The 14,747-nt window shown below is 39.1% G+C and overlaps 1 protein-coding gene across 3 annotated transcripts in view; it reads left to right on the forward strand.

The window, feature by feature from the left end:
• C14H9orf85 (chromosome 14 C9orf85 homolog) overlaps positions 1-14,747 on the forward strand; it is a 72,132-nt gene that overhangs the window by 45,724 nt on the left and 11,661 nt on the right. The window lies entirely within an intron of this gene.

Consider the following 14,747-nt stretch of genomic DNA (forward strand, 5'->3'; position numbering starts at 1 on the left):
ATTGTATTAAATAAACTCTCCTCTATCTCACCTCAACTCAGATACGTTCCTTGGTCCAGAGTTTGACTGAACTAGTATTTTGAAAAAGGCTTATTTCATATAAATGTTTCAAGGGCTCCTATCAGGAATAGTTGGGTCTCCAGCAGCAGGAGGCTAAGTGGAATTTTGTCCCCGGGAAGTTTGCTTTTGTGTGTCTGCTATAGTGTGTGAGAGAGTGGGAGTGGGGATGAGTTCTCTAAACTGTGGGAGAAAACAAAAAGACTTTTTGGGAGAAAATGAGATAGAGGAGGTTGAGATGCTCCTAAGCGGGCCATGCCACCCTATCTGGCTTGCCTCGCTAACCATATGCTTGCTCCTTCTTTACTACAGAACTTTGTTCTAAGCAAATTAGCCAAACTAAGACCCTCAAGATAATCTTTTTTTTTTTTTTTTAAGATTTTATTTATTAATTGACAGAGAGAGAGAACACAAGCAGGGGGAGTGGGAGAGGGAGAAGCAGGCTTCCCACGGAGCCGGGAGCCCAATGCGGGGCTCGATCCCAGGAACCTGGGATCATGACCTGAGCTGAAGGCAGACGCTTAACAGCTGAGCCACCCAGGTGCCCCAAGATAATCTTTTATAGAGCCACCCTGTCTTTTTAAAATTATCTTTCTATCTATTTTTTTGGGGGAAGTAAAACAAATAACATAAAATTTACCATTTTAACCATTTGTAAGTGTACCGTTCAGTAGTGTTAAGTATATTCACATTGTTGTGCAACGGATCTCCAAAACTTTGCCATCTTGCAAGTTTGAACTCTATACCTATTAAGCAGGAACTCCCCTTTCCCTGCTCCATTAGCTCTTGGTAGCTACCATTCTACTTTCCGTCGCTATGAATTTGGCTACTTTATTTTTTATTTTTTTAAAGTAGGTTCCATGCTGGGCTCCAACGCGGGGCTTGAACTCATGACCCTGAGGTCAAGACCTGAGCTGAGATCAAGAGCTGACTGACTGAACCACCCAGGCACCCCTGAACTTTACTACTTTAAATACCTTGTATAAATGGAAACATAACAGTATTTGTCCTTTTGTGACTGGCTCATTTCACTTAGCGTAATGTTCTCAAGGCTCAGTGTTGTTATAGCATGTGACAGAGTTTCCTTCCCTTTTAAGGTTGAGTAATATTCCATTGAATATATATACACACAGACATATACACTGCATTTTGGTTTTCACTCATCTGTTGACGGACACTTAGGTTGCTTCTTCCTCTTGGCTATTGTGAATACTGCTTTGAGCAGTGTGCAAATAGTTCTTCAAGACTCTGCTTTCAATTTTTTGGCATATATACCCAGAAGTGGAATTGCTGGATCATATGGTAGTTCTGTTTTTAATTATTTTAGGAACCTTCATAGCTTTTTTAATAGTGATGGCACCATTTTAACAATCGTACCAACAGTACACAGGGGTTCCACTTTCTCGATATCTTTGCAAACATTTGTTTGCAGTTATTTTATTTTTAAATATTTATGATATTTTAATAATGTTATTGAGAATCACCAAGAAAATAAAACATAGCAATTATATATATATATATATATATATTTTTAAAGATTTTATTTATTTGAGAGAGAGAGAGAGAGCACAAATGAGGTGAGGGGCAGCAGGAGAAGCAGACTCCCTGCTGAGCAGGGAGCCAGATGTGAGGCTCAATCCCAGGACTCCAGGATTATGACCTGAGCCGAAGGTAGACACTTAACCAACTGAACCACCCAGGCGTCCCTGAAGTCAGACTTTTAACCAACTGAGCAACCCAGGTGCCCAGCAATTACAGTTTCAAAAACATTTCAAATAACTTTTGCTATCAACAAAAAATAGTAAAACCATTATCCAAAATAACTATTAAGTCATTAGTAATTTAACTATTTCTTTTAAAATGGAAATTAAGTTTAACATTATATTAATAATTAACTGAATATTAGGTATTATAAATCACAAATAAGCTGGTTCTAAGTAAAAACTGTTATTATACCCCATCAGTAAAGACATTAACAAACTCTAAGCTAAAATAAGTACTAATACTCTTTTTTTTTAAAAGATTTTATTTATTTATTTGAGATGGAGAGAGAGCGAGAGAGCGAGAGAGCGAGAGAGAGAGAGAGCACGAGAGGGGTGGGGGGAGGGCAGAGGGAGAGGGAGAAGCAGGCTCTCCACTGAGCAGGGAGCCTGACTCAGGGCTTGATCTCAGTACCTGATCTGAGGACCTTGGGATCATGACCTGAGCTGGAGGCAGCAGCTTAACCAACTGAGCCACCCAGGGCATGTGCCCTGGTACTAATACTCTAAAAAGTCATGAAATCAATTAGCACAAATGAAAAATCAAAAAGTGACATCATAATCCATTTTTCCTACTTTAAGTTACTGAAAAACACTTCACAGATTAAAGGAATAGTTTGTTAATGAATTTTACCTTAAAGATATCCTTATTTCAACTTATCTGTACTTTTACCTTTCACTAAATGAATATTTTTCTTTTGTAAGAGACTATATTTGTCATGGGTGGAAAGTATCTGTCACATAGAATTTGCCACATAGAATTTGAATTTGATGTGGCAAATTCAAATTCTATGTTTGCGGTTGTTTCAGATAGCATCTTCATCATATAAGACACTGTGCTATATGTTATAGAAGATACCAAAATGAATCTCCAACACCAAGGAGTTTACAATCTATTAGGAGACATAAGCCCACAAATAATTCTTGGGCAGACTCTGAGAAGTGCCAGGTATAAGTAAAAGATGAAAGAGACCCATAGAGTACAAGATGAGACTGCAGAGGACTAATAAAATGAAAACAGGAGAGAGAGATGTAGAAAAGATATAAACTAAAGGTAAAAGAGTGCTGTACACAATGTTTGCAGGATACCCTGTGAGGCAGTCACCAGGGAATGAGGGAAAATGAACAAGGATCCCATGTTCCCTTTGATAGATAATGTGGATGATCTCGTGGTGTCTCTATATGTATTGTCTGGGTTGCACAGATTGTCATTTGTTCCGGGGTGCCTGGCCGGCTCAGTTGGTATAGTATGTGACTTGATCTCAGGGTTGTGAGTTGGAGCCCCATGTTGGGCATAGAGATTACTAAAAACAAACAAACAAACAAACAAACAAACAAAAAAACCCCAAAACAAAACAAAAGTAAGGGTGCCTGCCTGGGGCTCAGTTGATAGAGCATACAACTCTAATTTCAGGGTTTAAGCCCCACCTTGGGGTAGAGTTTACTTAAAAAAAATAAACATTTTTTTTAAAATTTTTTTATTGTTATGTTAATCCCCATACATTACATCATTAGTTTTAGATATAGTGTTCCATGATTCATTGTTTGTGCATAACACCCAGTGCTCCATGCAGAACGTGCCCTCCCCAATACCCATCACCAGGCTAACCCATCCTCCCACCCCCCTCCCCTCTAGAACCCTCAGTTTGTTTTTCAGAGTCCATCGTCTCTCATGGTTCTTCTCCCCCTCCGATTTCCCCCCCTTCATTCTTCCCCTCCTGCTACATTCTTCTTCTTCTTTTTTTTCTTTCTTAACATATATTGCATTATTTGTTTCAGAGGTACAGATCTGAGATTCAACAGTCTTGCACAGTTCACAGCGCTTACCAGAGCACATACCCTCCCCAGTGTCCATCACCCAGTCACCCCAACCCTCCCACCCCACCCCCCACTCCAGCAACCCTGTTTGTTTCCTGAGATTAAGAATTCCTCATATCAGTGAGGTCATATGATACATGTCTTTCTCTGTTTGACTTATTTCGCTCAGCATAATACCCTCCAGTTCTATCCACGTCGCTGCAAATGGCAAGATCTCATTCCTTTTGATGGCTGCATAATATTCCATTGTATATATATACCACATCTTCTTTATCCATTCATCTGTTGATGGACATCTTGGCTCTTTCCACAGTTTGGCTATTGTGGACATTGCTGCTATAAACATCGGGATGCACGTACCCTTTCGGATCCCTACTTTTGTATCTTTAGGGTAAATACCCAGGAGTGCAATTGCTGGATCATATGGTAGCTCTATTTTCAACTTTTTGAGGAACCTCCATACTGTTTTCCAGAGTGGCTGCACCAGCTTGCATTCCCACCAACAGTGTAGGAGGGTTCCCCTTTCTCCGCATCCCCGCCAACATCTGTCATTTCCTGACTTGTTAATTTTAGCCATTCTGACAAAAATAAACATTTTTTAAAAAGTAATCATTTTTATATACTACAGTGTTATTAATCTCTCCACGTTATCAGTGTCTGACAATAAACTATATAGTTTGGCCTCTTTGGTTATATTCTTCAGGCCCAGCATTTCTTATAATAGGTTGAGACTCTGATGGTTAATCAGTGATAGGAGAGTTGTGTAACCTCATTCCAGGAGTATTAAAATGTCCTAGAGTGGAGTTTTGCTCACAGGTTGCTCTTCATGTGATATTGAAGTGTGTGGTGACTGTAAACCCTGGCTTTATTCTTGCCCAGAAACTTGGTCCTTAATATTAAATGTAAAAGTGGAAAGTTTTCATTACTGACATCCGTTGTTCACCTGTGCATGAAACTTACTTTTTGACATTAATATTGATTGATACAGCAAGTTTTGATTTAAAATTGCCTGCCCTAAAATGCAATAATTTACATTTTCTCTTTTTTTTCTAAATTACTCTTGGTCAAAGGTGAATATTTTGTACTCTTTTAAGAATTGTTCTAGGGCGCCTGGGTGGCTCAGTTGGTTAAGCGACTGCCTTCGGCTCAGGTCATGATCCTGGAGTCCCGGGATCGAGTCCCGCATCGGACTCCCTGCTCGGCGGGGAGTCTGCTTCTCCCTCTGACCCTCCTCCCTCTCATGCTCTCTGTCTCTCATTCTCTCTCTCGCAAATAAATAAAATCTTAAAAAAAAAAAAAAAAAAAAGAATTGTTCTAATAAAATCTGTGGTGAGAAGAGGTAGTACAATCTCTCCACTTACTTTTAAACACATCATTTAGGGACACAAGGAAGTGAATTGTAGCTTTTTGTACTCAAAATTCTTGGACTTTAGAGATACTGTTTCCTTAAAAGCATTTTCTAAGTAGCATATGATATGATTACTTAGTATGGTTTCAGACTCTTTCTGTGTTATCAGATTACTTAGAGTTACTGCAGAAGTGTGACTTTATGGAACTCTGTCAATGTTGAGTTTCTATTATTTGTACACCAAGGGTGGAGTACCATAATTCATCGTTTACGGAAGGACCTAGTCATCGCATATTACGAGTATTACAAGTGGAGCTGAATTATGATAAAGGTTAAAGTGTAATAACTGAACCAGGAAATGAAGACTTGCTAGCGAAGTTGTGGCAGAGTAAAATAAGCCTTTTACTTGTAGCAAGTACTAGAAAGATAAGATCAGTTCTTTTTCCCTTGGTATTTATTGTCTAGATCAGTGGTTCTGACACCTTTTGTTTCAGGATCACTTTGTAACTTTTTTTTTTTTCTTTTTAAAGATTTTATTTATTTGACAGAGAGAGACACAGCGAGAGAGGGAACACAAGCAGGGGAGTGGGAGAGGGAGAAGCAGGCTTCCCACAGAGCAGGGAGCCCGATGCGGGGCTCGATCCCAGGACCCTGGGATCATGACCTGAGCTGAAGGCAGACGCTTAACGACTGAGCCACCGAGGCGCTGCCCCCGCCTTTTAAAAGATTTTATTTATCCCCTTTGTAACTTAAAAATTACTGAGCGCCTGAGAAAGCTTGGCTTATATGGGTTTATATGGGTTATATCTATTGATATTTATTGTATTAGATATGAAAACTCAGACATTTTTAAAATAATTATTTAATAAATAATATGAATATAAGCAACATATGCCCATTAAGTGTTAATAACTTTTTGTGAAAAAAGCTTTTGAAGCAAAAATACTAGTGAGACAAGTGGCATTGTTAAACATTTTTACAAATTTCTTTAGTGTCTGGCTAGTAGAAGAAAAAGGAAAGAATAAATTTTGAAAGGAGTAAAATAAATTTTAATAGCTTTTCCCAGGTAACTGTAGAAATACTATCAAGAGTTGCATGCTTGGGGCGCCTGGGTGGCTCAGTCGTTAAGCGTCTGCCTTCGGCTCAGGTCATGATCCCAGGGTCCTGGGATCGAGCCCCGCATCGGGCTCCCTGCTCGGCCAGGAGCCTGCCTCTCCCTCTCCCACTCTCCCTGCTTGTGTTCCCTCTCTAGCTGTCTCTCTCTCTCTCTCTCTGTGTCAAATAAATGAATAAAATCTTTAAAAAAAAAAAGAGTTGCATGCTCTACCCAATGAGCCAGACTGGTGGCCCATACCCATGCATGATTTTGTAACATACATTTGCTCATTTGGAAAATATTAGTTCAGTGAGTTATACTGATCTTCTAAATGTTGATATGTTTTATTATACAATATAAAAGTATGTTAATATCACAACAATGTTGTTAGAAAGTCTGTGAGTTTTTCTTTTTCTTTTTTACCTGAGTTTTTGGAGGTGACAAACACAGTGATTACTAGTACAATTTGGTGCCCCCGTCTTTGTTCGTGCTAAGATGCCAGCACTGTTAGTACTCATTATGAAGAATGAGACTCAAAGAAAGTGACTTTCAAAGATTATATGATAAGAGCATGTCAAAGCTGCGCTAGAATCTGGGTCTCCTGTGTCAGTGCTATTTTCAAAATAATATTTGCTGGTATTTACAGTGGTCCATTGAAAACTTCAAGTTTTGTCCTGACTTTCACCCTTAAATATGTAGTGAGCATATTTTAGCTTTTAATTACTTTTCCTTCCTATTGTGTTTTTCATTATAAAAAAGTAATATGGTATCATCTTTTAAAAAGTGTGCTGCTGCCTCCTTTGTCAGTAAACATGGTTAATAGGAGTGACCTGTGTTTTTATTTGGCCATGGTTTCCACTGAAATGATTAGTTTTGGTTTATGCATGGTCAAGATTGTTTGTTTCTGGGAATTATATTTCATGGAGAAGTAAAAAGAAGGCAAAACCATGATTATTTTAACATCTCTGAAGTTCATTGAGTGTTGGACTTAAAATATTCAAAATATAGCCATTTTCAAGGTAAAATAGGTAAAATTTATATTTAGGTGAATTTAAAGTTTTTCTTTATTGTGTATTTTATAAGAAAAAAAACCCTCGAGTGATTAAATAATTTTTAGCCACTCTAAAAGGTGTTTCAAGATATTTTACAAATTTTACGACAACTTGGAAAGTGTGTCTCTTACCATTAAAATAATATCTATTTTTTAAAATTTTAAAAAAATTTCTAAACCATTCAATTCTTAAGATCAAGATTCTTTGAGTCTTGAGGTGAAAAAAAAAATGCAGAAATTCAATTACTTTCAGACCTTGTTTCATTCTACTCCTGAATTAAGAGATTTGAAAGAGAAGGCACACAAAGGTCTTACTTATCTGCAAGGGAAACTGGAAGGTTGTTAAGTGTAAGTGTATAAATTTATATTACATTTTCACAAACGTATTTCACATTTATGAAAAGGAAATATTTTAAAATGTGTGTGTCTCCTTAAAAGATAGGTATATTTATATTCACAGAGCTGCCAGCCTAATAAAACCTGGCTGTTTTTCAGAGTGAAACTTAAATTTGAAAAGAGGATAATTGATTTCAGCAATAGAATTCCTTCTCTTCTTTGAATTGGCCATTATTGTCTCAACCAGCAATAGGAACACTGGAAAACCCCCATATTTAGGCAGTAATACTTTGATCTGGTCAGGAGTCTCAAGTGGTAATGTGCATAAGAATTTCTTGAAGACTTTAACAGATTCTTGGGACCCATCCCCAAGATTATGAGTATGTAAATAATGACAGTAACCCAGATATCTGCATTTTAATAAGCCATGCAGGTGTTGGGAGTCAGTGTTAAGAGTCACTGTTTTGGGGACTCAGTGGGCTAAAGAATGTAGACTCTGGGATCTTTTAACTTCAGATTCCAAAACAGGATATCCCATTTTTAAGCCTACTTTACATGTAAATTTTAACATTAACAGTTCTGTAAATACAGTTTTATCCCTGAATTAGCAATTTGAATTCTTAAGGATTGGTTTACCCCAGGACTCCCTGGTATTAAACAACACATTCACAGAAATGAGAACATTCTAATTTCCTTGAAGCCTTTGATGAACCTAACAAAGACAGACTTTCTTTAAAATTATTTTAAAACTTTTAAAAATTTGAAACCAAAAGAAAACCTGAAGCTTCTCCTAATCCATATGGATTGTTAGAACTTTATCTGTGTATGTTCTAATGGTATACATTTTTAAAATCTGTTTTTACTGCAGAGTAATTAAGTAAAGCTTTTTAGAAATCCAAAATATAAACATACCAAATAATTTAATAAGAAATTTTTAAGAATTATTTTCACTTAGATTGTATATCAGAGAGGTTTTTTTGAGTTATTTTTTTTAAAATTCTAACTTAGATTTTGTCAGGTCTCTTGAAGATATGATTTATATGCAGTAAAATTCATCCTTTTAAAAAACAAAATTCAACTGAGTAAATTACAATGATATTATTAGCTTTATTCATTTATTCATTCATGAATCAGCCCATACTGCCTAGCAGACAGAAAGGAGCTCCAAGGAGGTATGCGAAATGAAAGACACTTACAGGCATAAGGGAGTGGGAACAAGGAAATGATACTAGACAGAAAAGCTGGTTGGTTACTGCAGGCAGCTTTCCTCTAGGGGCTGACAGGGCTCTGTTAGGCAGATCACCTAACTCGTGCTGATTAGGAGATGCCTGATTGACTGGTGTAGGATTCCATTTCTGGCAGAGAAATGGTTTGGTGACTCGGGGATTAGCATAAGTAATTCCATTTTGGGCCTGCCTTCATGTTTTTAACAAGAGTTTTGTAAGTTTTGAGAAATGAATACAGTTGTGAGACTAATACCACAATTAAGATATAGGACAGTTCTGTTAACCCAAAACTTTGTAGTGACTCCACCTCTTGCGGGGTCATCGGATGCAATGGCCAAGAAAGAATTCTTGAGACGTTGTATGGTGCAACTTAATAGGTGTATTTAAGTAGCATGGAGATAGGACCCGTGGGCAGAAAGAACTGCACTTTTGCTGTATGAAGCTGGTGGTTATCCACTTAGTGCTCAGGAGGGAGGGGATGCGCAGGGAGTATTAGATCACAAATGTCGTCTTTGAATTTCTACTTGTAGAACTACTTTTGCAAGATTTCTGCTTTCAGTTCTTTAAAAAAAGAAGTGTGATAAGAAGGCCCTTTAAGGTAGCCCATAGTCCCCCTTCCAACCAAAAATGTAACCAATCATTGATAAAACTAGGACTCAGACACTGCCTTCATTTGCGTGTGTGTGTGTCTGCTAAAACTTTGGATATGTTAGCAGAGTCATCTGGGATGTATATACAACATTTAGTCTCAATATTAGCATAATAACTTCCTCTTTGACTTGTAGTCAGGATATCAAGGGCCATTAAGTTTTGGAGGGCCGCTTTTCTAATTTATGGGTGACTTTGTGTTGTGTTTGGTTAAAGGTGGCCGCTGTATGCTTGGCTAAACCTCTGTTTGTAATTTTTACATTGATAGTGGTGGCTCCCAGAACAAATATGACTAAGGGATAAAACCATGAAGAAGCCTTCCTTGCCTCATGTCTAGCCTTAACAGTATCCTAATTATGAGGAATTGCGGGCAAGTGGGAGATGACTTGTCCTGGGAGAGAAGGGCGTCCCCCCAGTGCATTTTCCAATCCAGTTATAAGGAAGGTGGGGCCATCCATTATCTGCACAAGTTAGTTAACCCCAAGGAGTGGGGTACGCTCTCACTTTTAAGGAGCAGTTTTGTTATCCTAGCCACATAGAATTGATCAAGGTGACAGCTGAGTTATACAATTATTGGAGAGTCCATCCCATTGTCCAGCTGTTTAATCATATGCCCTGGGGTCCCTTTTATTATCCCCATAGAGTAACATGCAGGAAGATTGTCTATATATGAGTTATTATGGCATTTTCTCTGAAGTATACTTCAAGTTGTCTAGCTTAGGCAAACAAACGTTTATTTTTTAATTTTTTTAAAGATTTATTTATTTATTTTAGAGAGAGAGAGAACATGGGGGTGGGTAGAAGGAGCAGAGGGAGAGCGGGAGAAAGAGAAGCAGACTCCCTGCTGAATGGTGAACTCGAGGCAGCCCTCGATCTCAGGACCTGAGCTGAAATCAAGAGTTTGACACTCAACCGGCTGAGCCACCCAGATGCCCCAAACAACAAACATTTAAAGACAATTAATCAAAACTAGAATCTATGGATATTGTAAGGATGCATTATTGAAACATAAATTTTCTCTCTAAATTTACCCTTAATTCCAGGGATAGCCAAATCAAGACTAATTCATCTGTCAAGCAAATCCAGTTTTGTTTTTTTTTAAAGATTTTATTTATTTATTTGACACAGAGAGACACAGCGAGAGGGAACACAAGCAGAGGGAGTGGGAGGGGGGAAGAAGCAGGCTTCCCTCTGAGCAGGGAGCCCGATGCGGGGCTCGATCCCAGGACCCTGGGATCATGACCTGAGCTGAAGGCAGACACTTAACGACTGAGCCACCCAGGTGCCCCAAAATTCATTCAACTTTTAAAATTCATTCATTTTAACCTTAGTCCTGACCACACATAAAATTCTTTTCCAAAGATTTCTCTTCACAAACCTTCTACAGCTTTCCTTTTCTTCCTTTTTTTCTTCCTTCCTTCCTTCCTTCCTTTTTTTCTTCCTTCCTTCCTTTCTTCCTTCCTTCCTTCCTTCCTTCCTTCCTTCCTTCCTTCCTTCCTTCCTTCCTTCCTTCCTTCCTTCCTTCCTTTCTTTCTCTCTCTCTCTCTCTCCTTCCTTCCTTCCCTCCTTTCTTCCAAAGATTTTATTTATTTATTTGACAGAGAGAGGGAGAGCACAAGCAGGGGGAGCAGCAGAGGGAGAGGGAGAAGCAGGCTCCCCACTGAGCAGGGAGCCCGATGCGGGGCTCGATCCCAGGACCCTGGGATCATGACCTGAGCTGAAGGCAGATGCTTAAGTGGCTGAGCCACCCAGGGGCGCCGATCCTGGCTTTTGTTAAGAAGGGGCAGCTATTTTATTTCGTGTTAAGTGTCATATATCTAATCTAGAAGTACTTTCAATCTGAGAGCTGGACCAAGAGCACCAAACAGCCCATTGGTCGGGACAAATGAGAGAAATGAAAAAAACAAAAGTATGGAACTCATCTGGTCTGGGCAACTTTCTTTTTTTTTTTTTTTTAAAGATTTTTATTTATTTGACAGAGAGAGACACAGCGAGAGAGGGAACACAAGCAGGGGGAGTGGGAGAGGGAGAAGCAGGCTTCCTGTGGAGCAGGGAGCCTGATGTGGGGCTCGATCCCAGGACCCTGGGATCATGACCTGAGCCGAAGGCAGACTCTCAACAACTGAGCCACCCAGGCATCCCCTGGGCAACTTTCTTATGAGCTTTATCCATGATCCAGTTCCAAGAGAGAGGTCCCCCATTGCATGAGGACTCTAACTGGGTTATTTATTTATTTTAGAGAGAGAGAGAACATGGGGGTGAGTGGAAGTTCTGAATGGTCACTTTTGGGAAGCACAGCGTCAGATGTATCTTGGATTTTATGCTCACTGAGGGATCACAGCAGGTTATTTAGGAAGAGACCTTACATGGGAGTCCTGAGATTGGTGGCTGTCCTTATGACACGTATGGCCACCCCATGCCCAAGAAGAATACAAGTTTTAATAGAATAGGTAAAACAGTGAGAGCCTGATTCCTGAGCCCAGCGATGTTAGGGTCAAGGTACTAGTATCCAACCAGGTAGCAGGAGTTTGTCCTTTCCTATAGTATAGCCATAGGCAAGAGGTTCTTTCCTGAGCACTCTGACAAGACATGTTCTGAAGGGTCGTACTATTCAGGACATCTCTGGAAAAGAGCAAGTAAGAAGTAGACACTGGGGGAATAAGAAACTTACCAAATCGCATTGAGGTTCTTGGATTCACTCCATAATCCCTGTCCAGGGCCACCAAAAATGTTGTGTCATCGTTGAGCACAACGACCAAGAAAGAATTTTTGAGACGTTATATGGTGCAGTTTAGTAAATTTAAGTGTTACGGGGACAGGACCTGTGAGCAGAAAGAACTGCACTTCTGCTGCATGAAGGTGCTGGTTATACGCTTAGTGCTCTAAGGGGAGGGGACATGCCGAGAATGTTACATCCTAACTGTTTCTTCGAATTCCTACTTGTAAAACTACTTTTGCAAGATTTCTCTGGTATTTTTTTTTTTTTAAGATTTTATTTATTTGTGAGAGAGAGAATGAGAGACAGAGAGCATGAGAGGGAGGAGGGTCAGAGGGAGAAGCAGACTCCCTGCTGAGCAGGGAGCCTGATGTGGGACTCGATCCTGAGACTCCAGGATCATGACCTGAGCCGAAGGCAGTCGCTTAACCAACTGAGCCACCCAGGCGCCCGATTTCTCTGGTATTTATCATTCAGTTTGATATTAATTATCAGTGAGATATACAGGCAGTCATGAGACCCTTTAAGAATTTAGCAACTAGCTGTATTTGATCCTCATTGGAACTATGCTATTATAGGTCAGCCTTCTGGGCTAAAGGTGAACATATTTCTGCTTCTATCTTTCATCACACCCACACTCCCAGCCTCTAGGAAACACTGATCTATTTCCGTTCCCTATACTTTTACCTGTTCCAGAATGTCATATATATACAATCATATAGTATATAGTCTTTTGAGGCTGTCTTCTTTAACTTAACATAGTAGATTTGAGATTCATCCATATTGTTGTGTGCGTGAGTAGTTCTCTGTCAAATAAATAAATAAAATCTTAAAAAAAAAAAAAAGTCACTACAGCAGGACAAACTCCTGCTACCTGGTTGGATACTAGTCCAGGAAAGAGGGACTACTGATTGTTCACTCACCAGCTAATGGATACTTAGGTTTCACTAGTTTTTGGTGATTATGAATTATGCTGCCATATGTATTCATGTACAGGGTTTTATGTGAATAGGTCTTTATTTCTCTTGAGTAAATGTGTAGCACTGAGATTGTTGGGTTGTATGTTAGGGTTATGTTTATAAGAAAGTATCAAACTGTTTTCCAAAATGGCTGTACCATTTGCATTCTTACCAGCAGTATGAGAGTTCCAGATGTTCTGCATCCTCATCAACACTTAGGATTTTTTGTTTTGTTTGTTTTGTCCTGTTTTATTTTATCTAATTACTTTTTTATTTATTTTTAAAGATTTTACTTATTTGAGAGAGAGAGAGCATGAGCAGGAGGAGGGGCAGAGGCAGAGGGAGAGGACAAAGTGGACTCTCCGCTCAGCACAGAGCCCAACATGGGGCTCAATCCCAGGACCCTGGGACCATAACATGAGCCAAAGTCAGATGCTTAACCAAGTGAACCACCCAGGTGCCCCTATTGTGTCCTGTTTTAGCCATAACTGCGTAGCTATATCTCATTATGATTTTAATTTGCATTTGTTTGATGACCAGTGATGCTAAACATCTTTTCATGTGCTCATTTTGTATCTCTGTTTCTTCTTTAGTGAAGTCTTTTATATATATTTTAGCTCATGGTTTTATTGTTTTGTTTACTTATTACTGGGTTTTGAAAGTTCTTTATATATTGTGGGTACAAATCTTTTATCAGATATCTGTTTCGCAAATATTTTCTGCCAACCTCTGACATATTTTTTTTTATCCTCTTAATAGTGACTTTTTTTTTTTTTTAAGATTTTATTTATTTATTTGACAGAGAGAGACACAGCGAGAGAGGGAACACAAGCACAGGGAGTGGGAGGGGGAGAAGCAGGCTTCCTGCAGAGCAGGGAGCCCGATGCGGGGCTTGATCCCAGGACCCTGTGATCATGACCTGAGACCAAGGCAGACGCCTAACCGACTGAGCCACCCAGGCGCCCCTTAATCATGACTTTTGTTGGGGAGGAAGAATTTCCTCTGCCCTTCAAAGTTCTGCTAGCTGAACTAAGAATCAAATTGACATGAGACAGATTAACAGGAGAAAGTCAAATTTAATAGCATACACAGGGAATCTACAGAGACATGGAAATTCCAAAGATAGGTAACATGATTTATGTGAGCTAAGGAGAGGGGTAGGGGTCTGAGGATGCAAAGGGGAGAAAGACCATTATCAGGAAGGTGAGAGGAGATGTTTGGAAAACAAAGGTTGCTGTTTTATGTAGGTAAATATCTAGGTAAAGTGGCATCTCTATTAATAGCTGTCTTCCTGGTGTAAACATGCAATTGTGTGGGAAGTAAAGGGCTTTTCCTGAATCTGCTGGGTTTTGATTGCTTTTAACTCAACATAATGTTCACGCCAAAGTCCCATCTTGGGGCAGCCTGTCCTTGTCCCCTATACTTTCAAAGTGGAATAATTCTTTATTTTGGTGAAGATCAGGATTTATCAGGAATTTTTGTTCTTGATTGTGTTGTTGTAGCTAAGAAATCTTTGCCTGGCCTAGGGTGTTTTCTTTTAGATGTTGTATAATTCTTGGTTTTATATTTGGACTTATGATCCATTTCCTATTAATTTTTTGGATATCCAGTTGTTCCAGCATCATTTGTTGAAAGGACTTTTTTTTTCTCCGTTGAATTCCCTTTGTACTGTGCTGAAAATCAATTGATTATATACGTATGTATCTATTTCTGGAATCTATTCTATTCCATT

Source organism: Halichoerus grypus, chromosome 14, assembly GCF_964656455.1.
Source record: "Halichoerus grypus chromosome 14, mHalGry1.hap1.1, whole genome shotgun sequence".
Lineage (NCBI taxonomy): Eukaryota > Metazoa > Chordata > Mammalia > Carnivora > Phocidae > Halichoerus > Halichoerus grypus.